The sequence below is a fragment of the Tyto alba genome, unplaced genomic scaffold (assembly GCF_018691265.1).
Source record: "Tyto alba isolate M040663 unplaced genomic scaffold, T.alba_DEE_v4.0 Super-Scaffold_21, whole genome shotgun sequence".
In the NCBI taxonomy this organism is placed as follows: Eukaryota; Metazoa; Chordata; class Aves; order Strigiformes; family Tytonidae; genus Tyto; species Tyto alba.
The window spans coordinates 9,760,455-9,772,909 of NW_024881295.1; the positions used below are offsets into that span (position 1 = coordinate 9,760,455).

General features: G+C 39.8%; 1 protein-coding gene across 4 annotated transcripts in view; it reads right to left on the bottom strand.

Annotated features, from left to right (window-relative positions):
* Nucleotides 1-12,455, bottom strand: part of RASSF8 (Ras association domain family member 8) — a 93,928-nt gene that overhangs the window by 32,158 nt on the left and 49,315 nt on the right. Inside the window, exon 3 of one of the 4 annotated variants that reach the window (XM_032986226.2) lies at nucleotides 10,357-10,516. The exons of the other annotated variants lie outside the window; for them this stretch is intronic. The gene's annotated coding sequence lies outside the window, so the exon portion shown is untranslated. The remainder of the gene's footprint in view (nucleotides 1-10,356; nucleotides 10,517-12,455) is intronic. 4 annotated transcript variants of the gene reach the window in all.

Here is a 12,455-nt window from a genome sequence, read left to right on the forward strand (position 1 = left end):
GTAATGGTGTATGAAGAGCTGAAGTGCTTGTATACCCTCTGGGCTACCACCATACTGCTTATGAAATACAAGTCCAGCTTCAGCTGCTTTCTTGAAACAGGAAAAAAAAAATTCCTAAATCCAATTAGGACATTTTTAGTTTCCACTCCTCTTTCTTACCCAACTTAAAAAAAATACTATCCATTTCTGTGGGTGACTCCTCTCCAAAGAAACACAGAGGACAGGCTATGTAGTCTGGAAAGCTATTAGCCATTAACAGCAGTGAATGAGTTAGACAGGGTTAAGGATTTAGAATTTTGCAACAGGTATTAACCAAAAGTCTAGCCAGTTTTCTTTTAAATGAGAAGTGGTTGCTGGGATTTCTAATCTTTATTAATATGCAGCTATGGAAGTGTACAATACCAGGTAACATTAGAAGGCCAGAATGGCTTATTAAGCACAATTACCTAGCAAGCAATCTAAATCCTGGAAAGAACTCAAGGGGAAGTGCCCACAGAAAGTTTCTGCTAATTGTAAGCTATCGAGCAAGTAAAGACCTAAAATTACCCAAAATACAAAGCACTAATGAATCTAGATATCCAAAACATGATACTTAAACGATTACATAAGTATAATGTATCCGAAGAGAATTAAAGCTTTTTTTCCCCCAAATAAGCAACTTGAAAAGCCACCTTAAACATCAATATCCAAATTGCCCATGTGCTTCTAAGAATCTTTATCAAAAAGAAGGTATCCTTTCCTCTAAAGAGAGTGTTAGCAATCCTGGGGAACAGTTCAGCTTTCTGTGGTTTGGACATCTATTTTGCACAGAAAACCAAGAAAACTTGATATACAATAGTTTTACATTATATGCATATAATGCAGGCCAGCTTAAAAAACAAACAAACAAAAAAAAACAAACAACCACAAACAAAAAAAACAGAACAGTGCAAGTCCTTGAGATATCTGCGTTACTGAAGAGGTGACAATAAATGCCTATAGTTTCAATAGAAACTAATTAAGATTATTCATGTAGCACATGTTTCTATGTGTTTCATACGTTCGAGGGGCTTTAATTTCCAGGAAGTGCTAAGGCTTCAGACTCTGCAACTTCAATCACTTCAAACACATCAAATGGAGTGGCCTAAAACAGATGCTCTCCAGTGACTCAAAATTTTTATCTCATTTGCCAAGATCCCCAATTTTGTGTTGGTTTTTTTTTGGTTGTTTTGGTGTAGGGTTTTTTTTGTGTTTTTTTGTTTGTTTGTTTTTTTGTTTTGCTTTGTTTGGTTTTTTTTTGTGAGGGGGGGAGGGGTAGGGGGGCAGGGGTTTGTGGGGTTTTTTTGTTTGTTTGGTTTTTGTTGTTTTTTTGTTTGTTTGTTTGCTTTTTTTTTCCACTTCAGTTTTCCACTGCATATTTTCATTCTAAGAGCAAACAATCTTCGTATTAATTATTTTAGATGAGTGAATTTCAAGTGTTCCAAGGAATCTGTGGCAATTTAGTCACCTAAAGAACACTCCTCCTGCTTTCTTCTCTCCTCATCTCAGTTATAGAAGCAGCTTCCACTGTCACCATTCCTCCTCACAAAATGATTGTATTCTAACAAAGTCCAATATGCAAATAACAAGGTTCTGGAACCTACTCTGATTTAAGTCTTCATGATCATCTCTTTTTCTTCTTCTATTATCAAAACAATTCAGACATTGGCATAGACAGAGCTGAGCAACCTCCACAATAGCAGAATAAGGCAATATAATAATTGAAAACATCCTGCAACTTGATAGATGTACAAACAACACATGCAGTTGTTATGATTAACTTTAGTATAAAGTCTATTGTAGACTATACTAGGAAATATTAGGATGGTTACAGTAATTTAATGTTTATCTGCTAGAAACCAAGTATGGCAAATTGGGCATTGTAACAGAATTTGCAATGGCAGTTCTACTCATTTCATAATCCTGCTTCTCAATGTATCCATATACATTCAAAACCAGGAGAACTGGATTACTCAAACCTTTGTTTTAGAATGGAATGTTCTTGCTTCAGAAGTAAGCTGTGCACATAAAGGTACCCCATGCTGAAGTCCTTTGAAAGGCATTACTATTCAGAAACAGCCACGTTCCGTAGAGGTGCAGTTGCACGTCTCTGAAGGGAAGGCACTGGAAGAGGCAGAATTTCAAGGCAGCAGCCTTGCGCTTTTAGAAGACACTTTCACCTCTGCTGTCTACCAGCTAGCATGACTGCTCACATTTTGGCTAACCCAGCTCATGCCAAGGCCCGATGCGTGCTGGGAGCAGCGCCGGTAGGTCAAAGCAAAGGTAACAGGTAGCAGGACAGGCGGCCAGGAAGAGCCCAAGGGCCATGTGCAGCCGTGATCATCTGCAAATTGCTGTCTCCTGCAGCCATAATCCGTGCATACTGGTTTTCTGGTAGTTTCTTCAGAATCTGTTAACTTGTGGAAACTGTATAGACCAAACTTCCAAGCCAGCAGGTATAAATACATAAGTTTACCCAAAAAGCTTTTAAAGTGGATCTAACAGCGGGTGGACTGCTGAGGCTTTTGTGCTTCCTGGTGTGATGCAAGAGAGGCCTACACCATGATGGAGGAGAAAGCAGCAGCACTCTCACCATCAGCAAGGTAACTATTCTGCTCATAGGTGCATGAGTTACGAGTCATGAGTTACAAATTAGAGTTAGAAACCTCATGAATTAATTAAGTGATGAATTAGTGAATTCATGTTAGACTAATCTGTACAAAGTAGACTGAGCCCTTGTTTCTTGTCTGTGTTTTCTTTGCTAATAAGCTCATAAAATAAAGCTTGATTTATAGAATATGTTATCCTATAAACGAGAGATCCAAATGGACCATGACAGCTACATACTGATACTGACAAGAAAAGAACAAGTTCTTCACAATGTTCCAATAACAAAGTTTTGACTGGTTTTCTCTTCTTGCTTTTAGAAGCAATATAGTTCAGCAACATTTTGAAAAGAAAGGATTCAACCTGCTCTCAATGGAAGAAATCCAGTCCCCTCACGTAAAGATCACAATAAAGCCACTTCAAATGCTTTTTCACCATAGCCCAAATCTGAATCTAATTCCCTCCTCTACATGCTGACCAGCCTCAACTTTGACCTGGAACACAGCTACTATGCCTGAGCATTCATCTGTGTATATGCAACCAGCACAGTCCATAGTAGAAGTAGTTTGGATTTCCCTGTTAAATGAAATCAGGTTGCACATGGATTGCAAGAATAAGAGTACAATCAAAACTTTCAACTTTTATTTTCTTTCCCAGACAATCTCTGCCTGTACTGGAAGCAGTTTGCTTTCACAGAAATATTTACATCCTTTGTAGGTGATCAAGTCTGTTGTCCTCCCAGGGGAATAAAGAAAAAAATCTATGCATGGAAACTTCTAAGTTTCCAACCCTCTAAGTGGGAGTAGTCCGCAGAAAAAAAAAAGCCTTTAATTAAAAACAACTTTGGAGCTGAAGTCCTGCTTGTTCAACTATTTGCAGTCCTTCCACTTACAAAAACTCACTGGGATCTCAGATATATGAAACAAACATTTAAGCTGAACTAACCAAACTTGGGAGCTTTCAATGCTAGTAATATACTTTCTTGCTTTAGTAGTGCTTTAATACTAGGTGTATCCAGAGGTGGGGTGTAACACCTCAAATCTATTTCTGAAATATCTGATCTCACAAAGTTACGGCACACTTAAATACAACATAAGCTATACTCACACAATCTCATGCCTTTTACCGGAAATAAAAATAATAATAAAAAACAAAACAAAACAACAACAACAAAACACAACAACAAGCAAACAAACTAGAGAACAGTGTCACTTTATCTGAATTCCACTGCTAGGGGTGGGGTCATACTGTTTCCATGTGCAAACACCATGTGGTATATCCTGCACTTTGCTGACAAGAAGCAATCTAATACTAGGCTTCTGAATCCTAAACAAACAATATTGTAATCCACTGTCAGCTGCACAATAACTGCTGTGCTCTATCAAAACATACTTTTAAGGATAAACATGCTAAGAAAACCTGCAGGAAAAAAGATCAGATACTAGGCCTGCTTGAGTTCCAATGCCTTCTTCCACATGGCATCACCCCTCAAATATTAAGCTTGCAGAAATGCAAAAGCAAATGGAGGTACAAGTTCTTACTTTAGCATCAGAATAAACACACTGCTGCATGACAACTTTGAAGAATATTATTTAGAATAACAGAGTCCAAACAGCTATCTGAGCAGCATAGTTTCAGGCTTGAAACCAAACTCCAGCTGATAGTACTTCAGCTTCCAGGATGGACAGGAAAGCTTTAGAAAGCAGTATTTAAGACAGCAATGAATGACACTGACTGAAAGCAACTCTGTCGGGTTACATTCTCTGGTAAAGACAGACCAAGAGGAAGACTCCCTTACAGGTACACTGGACACTGCTACAGTCTTTCTGGGCTCCAGGAATGGACATAAAACCTGCAGCACCACAGCTCACTACTCACTGCAGCAAAAGGACAGAGGTAAACATTCAGGGACAGCCACCCAGAGTGTCAGTGTGCCCAAACCCCTCTGCGACAGATACACCTGCAAACACATCCCCCTCACATTCAGGCTCATCAGTCAGGCTGGGTGAGGATGGGGAACATTCACAGCTCAAAGTTCTCAGGAATTTTAGCACCTATTTCTTTCCTTTGGATTTGAATATTAGACCCATGGACAAGGAGGCTGTAGGTGGTAGCTCAGAGAATTTACCCCTGAAGTGGGAGAGCAGAGTTCTAGACTCCTCTTTGCTTGAAGGGCCTCAAACCCCATCTTTCACTTTCAGAGAAGTATTATGTTAGATGATGGTATGTATCATGGCTCTTTGTCATGAAGCCAAAAACCACCCTAATGTACACGAGACTATGGAAGAAGCAAGAGGAATTTTAGCTCTACAAATCTGGTAATTAAAGGCATTCTTATGGTATAGAATAATTTTCAGTTCTTAATATTGCTTACAGAGTTCAGATTTTTAAAAAAATCCTTTTACAGAAATGGGTACACAGTCCTGGCTGCATAGGTGAGAACTCAGGAAGCTTACATGGTAGATTGCCCAAAGCACAGAGAGAAGTGTGCATCAGGGTCTTCAGTGCTGTACCATCGTGAGAACATTAGATTAACTTTTAGAGGGTGAAACACATACAAAAGCCATCTCAAACACTCCAGAAGACCAACAGTGATTAGAACCAGGACCAGATGTAAATCCCTGCATAAGTTATTGAATAATAGGAAAAAAATTGAAATTAAACTTCAAAGAAAAAACCCCAATCATTTAGTATTCTGAAAGCGTTGACCCAAGGGAGGAAAGAAAGCCTGAAGACAGACACACCTTCACACTAAACAATGAACTGAAAAAAATTCACAGATAATTTTTTTATATTTCCAATATTTTAATATACCACAGGAACAACAAATTTTGAAGAAAGCACACTCCAAAGCAAAACAGTGTATCAGCTCCATTTTATGATTTGATTTGGACAAGTGCTGGATCATCTAGTCCAGTCTCTGAAGTTCTCTCTATCCTAAATTGCTCTACAATTCCTATTGCCTGTCAACATATAAGGACAGGTTAATAAAAACACATGCATATTAATTGGGAAGTTAAACAGTCAGTGTTTAGCTGACCTGAAGCAACTTTTAATTTATGAATCAAGACTGACTGTTCAAATGAATCCGCACCAGAAACTGATACTAAGTTCTGATTTCAGCATCCAGGGAGCACCCTGAACAGTTAAAGCTTCCATCCTGGTACGCTCACACATAACGATTAGGATTTCTTGCTTCTGCTGACACTTGTTGTGATGTTGCAAGATGAGAGGAAATGTAGAGTGCAGTATAGCGTAATTGGTAGATAATGTTCAGGCTCCAGTCTTTTTTTGTTTTGAGGTTGGGTTTGTTTTTTTTTTTTTTAATTTTTTTAATGTTTTTGTTTGGTTTATAAAACTTTCTTCAAGAGGTCAAATTGCCCTTCAAGTGTTTTATGAAACAGGATTTCACCTTGAAGAACAACCCTACTTATCTAATCTATGATTAGTTTTAATCTTGAATTTGCCTCTGTCAGAAGTGCCAAGGGTGTTGCCTTGGCCCAAACACAGTGGTAGGAACATCTGTTTTCTCACATGAAGGGAGTCTACCAAAGAACATTATTTCTAGACTTGCTGAAAGACAACAGATTCCCCCTAAAACTTCTGAAATAGTCCAGCACGAATAAATTTTTGTTAACACAGAGCTTATGAGATCTGCACAAAACTTTAACCTACTTATGTCCTGCTGTGTTAGTGCCAGGTCACTGCGAGAACAAGGGGGAAGAGACTAAGAGTGCACCAGTGAAGCTCTAGCCTGAGCTTCAGGCTCCAAGATCCTTACACTGGAGTAGGGCAATACCTCTGGAGACACTACAGGAAATCTCTTGCAGGTGTCAATCAACAGTCTCAATATTTACCCAGCATTAGCACTCAAAAAGTTCCCAAACCCCACACTACAATTCCCCTACATGACTCCTGAGATTAAAAAAAAAAAAAAAAAAACAGCTTACAGGTTGTAAAGATTAATTACACACAGGTATTTGCTCACCACAGCAAGAGAAAGCTGAAGAAAATGTGAACCACTAAAACAGAGCATAAAGGCTAATTAAAGATAGGAAACCTAAATTCAATTCAAATCCAGTTCAGCATAAATCACAGCCAATGGAGCTTATAATCTATAACTGTCAAACAGGCACAACCTTCTCCTCGCTTAATAGAGGAATCAATATCAAGTAGGCCAAATGTCAGATGTCAGCTAGCACAGAGCACAGGATAAAGTACTGAAACACAGAAGTTTTGTTAAATAGTGAACGTAATGAGAATCAAACAGAACTGCTAAGGGAACGCTGCGGCACTCAAATCATCCTAGCTTAAAACTAGGGAATTCAGCATCAAAACCACTTGCCCAAGCTTATCAAGACATACACAGCTCAACCGCCAGTTTACCTCTGTGGTTTCATACAGAAGGGCAGACAGCAGTTTTAGAAATGCTCTTTAGAAGAAACTATTGCTACTTTACTTTTAGATTAAAAAAAAAAAAAAACAAAAAAACAAAAAAAAACCCCAACCAACTATTGCACCATCTTTTACATTCTTAGGAGCTTTCAAATGAGTAGATACCATATCCATTTGACTAGTAAGCGTTTTATCTCACGATTCCTAAATTTCTGTGCATACTTAGCAGGTGAAGTGTTGCTTATATACCTTGGAAAAGATATTATAATGTATGCACATGCCTTCATACTCATTTTATACCCCTGCGGAGAGGTCTAATGCAGCTCAGGAGCATAGTTTACCCATTATGCATATCTCTTATCTGATACTAAAAAGAGTGACGGATTCAATTTAGAATCTCTAACACAGACTTCACATGTCATAGTAAAAAGATAATCTAAACCACTTATGAAAGACTATGACATACAGGACTCTTTCCATGTTATTTTAGAACCTCCATTTCTCTGTACCTGTAACCATTTCTATAACATGCTACTGGTACTGAGACAGCAAAGGGAAGGTGGTGATTTAAGTAAGGTACTTTTGACACATCTCCCAGTGAAGTAAAGGCATTTGAGATTCCACTGTAAAATTGCATTATGTCCTGGGTTGAGTGAGTGGTGGAGTTTTTTGGTGGCAGGGGAGGGGGCTATCAGGGCGGCCCCCTGTGAGAAGCTTCTCGAAGCTCCCCCAGCTCCAAGTCAGCTCTACTTCTGTTTGGGAAATTGAGCCAATTGGCTGCGCCTCTGCGATAACATATTTAAGAAGGGACGTGGTGACGGGCAGTCGGACTGGTGAGGAGGAGTTGCTGCAGCTGCATGAACACCAAGGTCAGTGGAGGAACGGAGGAAGAAAGGAGGGGGGAGGTGTGCCGGAGCAGAGACCCCCCTGTATCCTGTGGTGAGACGGCAGGGCAGCCCCCCCCGACATCCATGAAGATCTACAGTGGAGCAGACATTGATTTGTGGCCTGTGGCTTCTGCTTGTTTGATCAAGGTTCTGTGCCCGAAGAAGGCCGGGGTCTCATGGGAAAAGGTAGCCCCACTGCTGTAATTCAGTGCTGGGAGGATTGCAGCATGCGGGGGTGTCCCACGCCGGAGCAGCTCGGGAAGGGCTGCAGCCGTGGGAGGGAATCCAGTCGGAGGAAGTTAGTGACCCATGACGGAGCAGTGTGGGGAATGCTGCGGCCCATGGGAGGAACTCATGTCGGAGAAAGTTTGTGGAGGACTGTCTCCTGTGAGAGGGGGACCACGATGGAGCAGGAGGAACAAGTTCCGGACACTCCCCTCACTGAAGATGAAGGAAGTGGCAGTGCTGACTGCACCCCCCCATTCCCTGCCCCTGCGCCACTGGGGGAGGAGGTAGAGATATCGGGAGCAGAACTGAGCCCGGGAAGAAGGGAGGGGTGGGGGGAAGGTGTTCTCAAGATGTGGCAATGCTTCTCACTGTCCTACTCTGTTATGTGTTGTTGTTAGTGTCTGTAATAAATGTATGTTCTTTTTTTTCTGCCCCTAACGAGTCTGCCTTTTGCTCGTGATCATAAAGGGGAATTTTTCCCCATCCCAGGCCTATCTCGAACCCCAAGCCTGGCTCTCTGTCCCTTCTCATTGCCGGAGGGGAAGGGAGAGAGAGCTGCTGCATTGTGGTTGGCTGCCAACCAGGCCTAAACCACGACACATTACCACCTATATTTTCTAGATAAAGTTATCTTTTCAGTTCTGCCATAGCTTCTGCATCAGCTACACATAGGGTAAGATTTATATACCCACTGTGGAATTCAAAATGGAAAGTTTAATATGTTGCAGAAATCTATATTTTTCCTATCTCAGACCACACAAGCTGTGAGACGGAAACTACCGCTACTTACAAGTTATTTTTCTAGAGGTTCCCTGCATTCGCATTTAGGTTTTTTATTTTGTAGAGCTATGCTTCAGTGAAGAAAATAAGATCCTGAGCTATGAAGAAAGCAGAGATTCACTCCCTGCCCCGTAACCCTCCTCCCACAAAACCCCAACAGTCTAAATAAACTCTAAGTATATATCGAAGAGATTGAACTAGAGACTATTAACTACATAACACACTGCTGATGTCCTTTCCCTTTGTTTTCTTCTAATAAAACCATCGTACTTTTTCTACAAGGTTAGTCTTTCAGATACAAAATAAACAAGGAAGAAAAGCAATTTATTTTCTTCAAATTCTGAAGTAGGTTTCAATACCAAGATGTGAAATAGTCTTAAATCTTACCAAAAAGCTTTCATTATACATATTAATTAGAAGCTAGATGAGCAGTACTACTTCAAGTATTTTTGTTTAGTCATTACTCAGAGAAGCATCTTAGGAAATTTTGTTTGGAATTTAGAGAGTATTAACTCCCCCAGGATCCCAGCATGCTGGGGTGGGAGAACAGAGCATTCTAATCAGCATCCAGAGTACTCTGAAGACCAGGAATAGCAGAGAGATTCAGAATGGGTATTAGGAAAAACTTATTTTCTGGAAGGATAGGGCAGCCCTGCAACAGACTAGCCAGGCTGGTTGTGAAAAATTCCATCCCTGTAGATTTTCAAGACGTGGCCAGGACAAATCCACAGCTGACTTTCTCCTGTGTTGGTGATGGTTCCGTTTAAAAACGGGATGCTGTACTATATGGCCTCCCAAGGACCAGCCCATACTTTCTATGATTATGTGAAAAAGGTGAGAAAAGTACCTGTACGGGAAAGGGAATTACATAGCTTCCATTTTTTAAATAGTAGGCAAAGATTTATGGCTATCTGCCAAGGACTCCCACATCGTGTTGTTTTTCAGAATCAGTAAGTTACGCAAACCCTTCTGAAAATTTCTGATAACACTGCGTTTGGCAAAAGATACTTATGTGGCTCAAACGACCCTGCTAACATGCACATAAAGCATGTAAAGAGACCTAACAAATTTGCAAAAGCATTTTTGTTATACATTAAGTTTGAGAGTCTGTACTACCATGTACGTATATTTGTACCTCCAGCTTGCACTGTCTACACATACGCAAAATCAGGAGTTGAGCTAGAGCATACTCAAGCATACTGACCAGCAAATCAGTGATGAATGCATCACTAATGTATGGCATGGCAGAAAGCAGCCTACACATGCTTTAGATATGGACTGCTGGAATGCTCTCAGCAACAGAGGTAAGAGGAGTGCTTCAGCCTTCATATGGCTCACACTGATGTCAAGAAAATCATACAGGTTTACTGAGAGCGAGTAGATAATTAACACAAGTTAACAGATATATTTTAATATATTGCATTCGTACGCCATGACTTACTTCAAAAAAGGGATGGAGGGTGCAGTCATGTGGAAGGCAGGAGACACACAAGCCATACGTGCTGCACACAGCTGTTTACAGCTGGCTGGAAAACAAGCCTCTGCCATACAATTGCACACCTCCACAACTGAAGAACTCGCATTTTTCCAAGACTTCCAATCTGAAAAAAAAATTATCATCACTGGCTACAATAAAAGGCCAAGGCCATATTAATCGCTACATTTAATTTCTTGAATAAAGCCCTTGTTTCTATATTTAAAAGTCTAGCAAGCTTCTTCCATCTATTTTAGATTATACTTGGAAATACTTTAAAATGATAAAGATGCTTCGTCCTTACAGGACCCTCAGGAGAACAACATGTTTCAGCTTCCTGACTGTGTATCTACTTCAGATGCAAGTCCTCTGATGTTTGTATTATTATTTGAGCAGAGCCAATCATCAAAACAATTTGTTTCTTTGTGTTACAGAAAGGGAACTAACAGCATTTTCTCTTCAAGTATTATTATAGCTATCTGACCCTGTCTGAGCCTCTCAATCAAACACGTTTCCTAAGTCTTATATTTCTAAACCAAGCTAAAAACACAGGGAAGAGCATTATTTTCAGATAAAAAAATCTCAAACCTATCCAGAAATAAACATCACGGTACAGTCATTCCTCTCCCCGTTTACTGAAAACCTTGTTTGAGCAGGGTCATTAATTATCCATCTTCCTGTCTGAATAGACAGATTTCTAAAAACGTCTAAATAACATCTAGGAACTTTTTACAGTATAGAAAAAAACAGTGGGTATACATATGGTAACTATATTTTAGTTACTCTCTTTTTACCTCTTACATGAAAAAAGGTTGCCAACAAAATTAAGTATCTATTGTCCAAGCATGCTCCAAAATAAGGTATCTCTGTTTCAACTAGTAACAGCAAACTACTGGAGGTATATTTTAGGATACTCAGTTAGTGTAATAGTGTTGGAGCTTGCACTTTGCAAGTAAGGTTCTTGGACACAGTAAAAGAACACACATGGCCAATCTTTACTGCATAATCTATGAAGACCATCGTAGTTTGCAAGACTGTATTTTCCACTCAAACACAAACAGAACCCTAAGCCTAAACTGGCTCAAAAACATGCTTTACTTCATACATACTACTAGCTTCACAGGAAAATTAAGCATACACATAATGACTCTTGAGAGCAAGGATCCAACTACAAACATCTTTAAAAATACAACACTTTATTTCAATTCTGCTCTGATTTTAAGTTATAAACCTCCTAAACTGTGTTCTGACTTCAGGTTGAATACTTGTGCTAAAACTACGTAGTTTTACTTATGATATTTCACTAAGCACACGAATGCACATACCAGTTCCTTGCCAACATCCTGGTTTAAGAAATCTTAATCCATAAAACGCAAAACGAGGATCTCCCATGTCTGAAGAAACTGTGCTAATCATCAGGCTACAGGATTTTGAGGAAGACCATTCCAGACACCCTGCCATTTCATATGCACAACTAAGGCACTCCCTGCAGCAGGGACTCCAACGCTGGGAATCTCCCAGAGATACGGCCATCAAGAGAGAGTAGCAAACTATCTCAGTGTACTCCACTGAGGACATTCAGTTCAGGAAATCCTGTGGTCTGGTTAGAGTAGAAATGTCAATTCCAATGCCCTCTGGGAAGGGAGAGACTTGAACATTATTTAGAAACGTGCTAACCACTTATCTATTAAACAAAACTATAACGCAGTGAATTCTGGCAGTCTTAACACTTCGCTTCCTTCCTAATAATCCAAATTAATGTGAAATCCTGGGTATGAAATAAAAATCTGCAGGAAAAAAAGGGGGAGAGTAAGGGAGGGTGGTAAATAACCCTTAATTTTTAAATTTTTCTATTTTGAAGAGGACTTTGCTTCTAAAAACTCATGTTCTGTGGTTCTATGTGTCTCTGTGATGGGTGAGGAATTATTATTTCCGTAGTAGGTCTCTTTCAGTTCACCAGCAAGCTGGAATCTTAACATTTTGGTTTTGTTTGAAAGCACATGGGCCCTTGGTCTTTTTTTTTTTTTTTGTGAAGAAACAAAAACTTGCTATAAGGAATTCAAAGG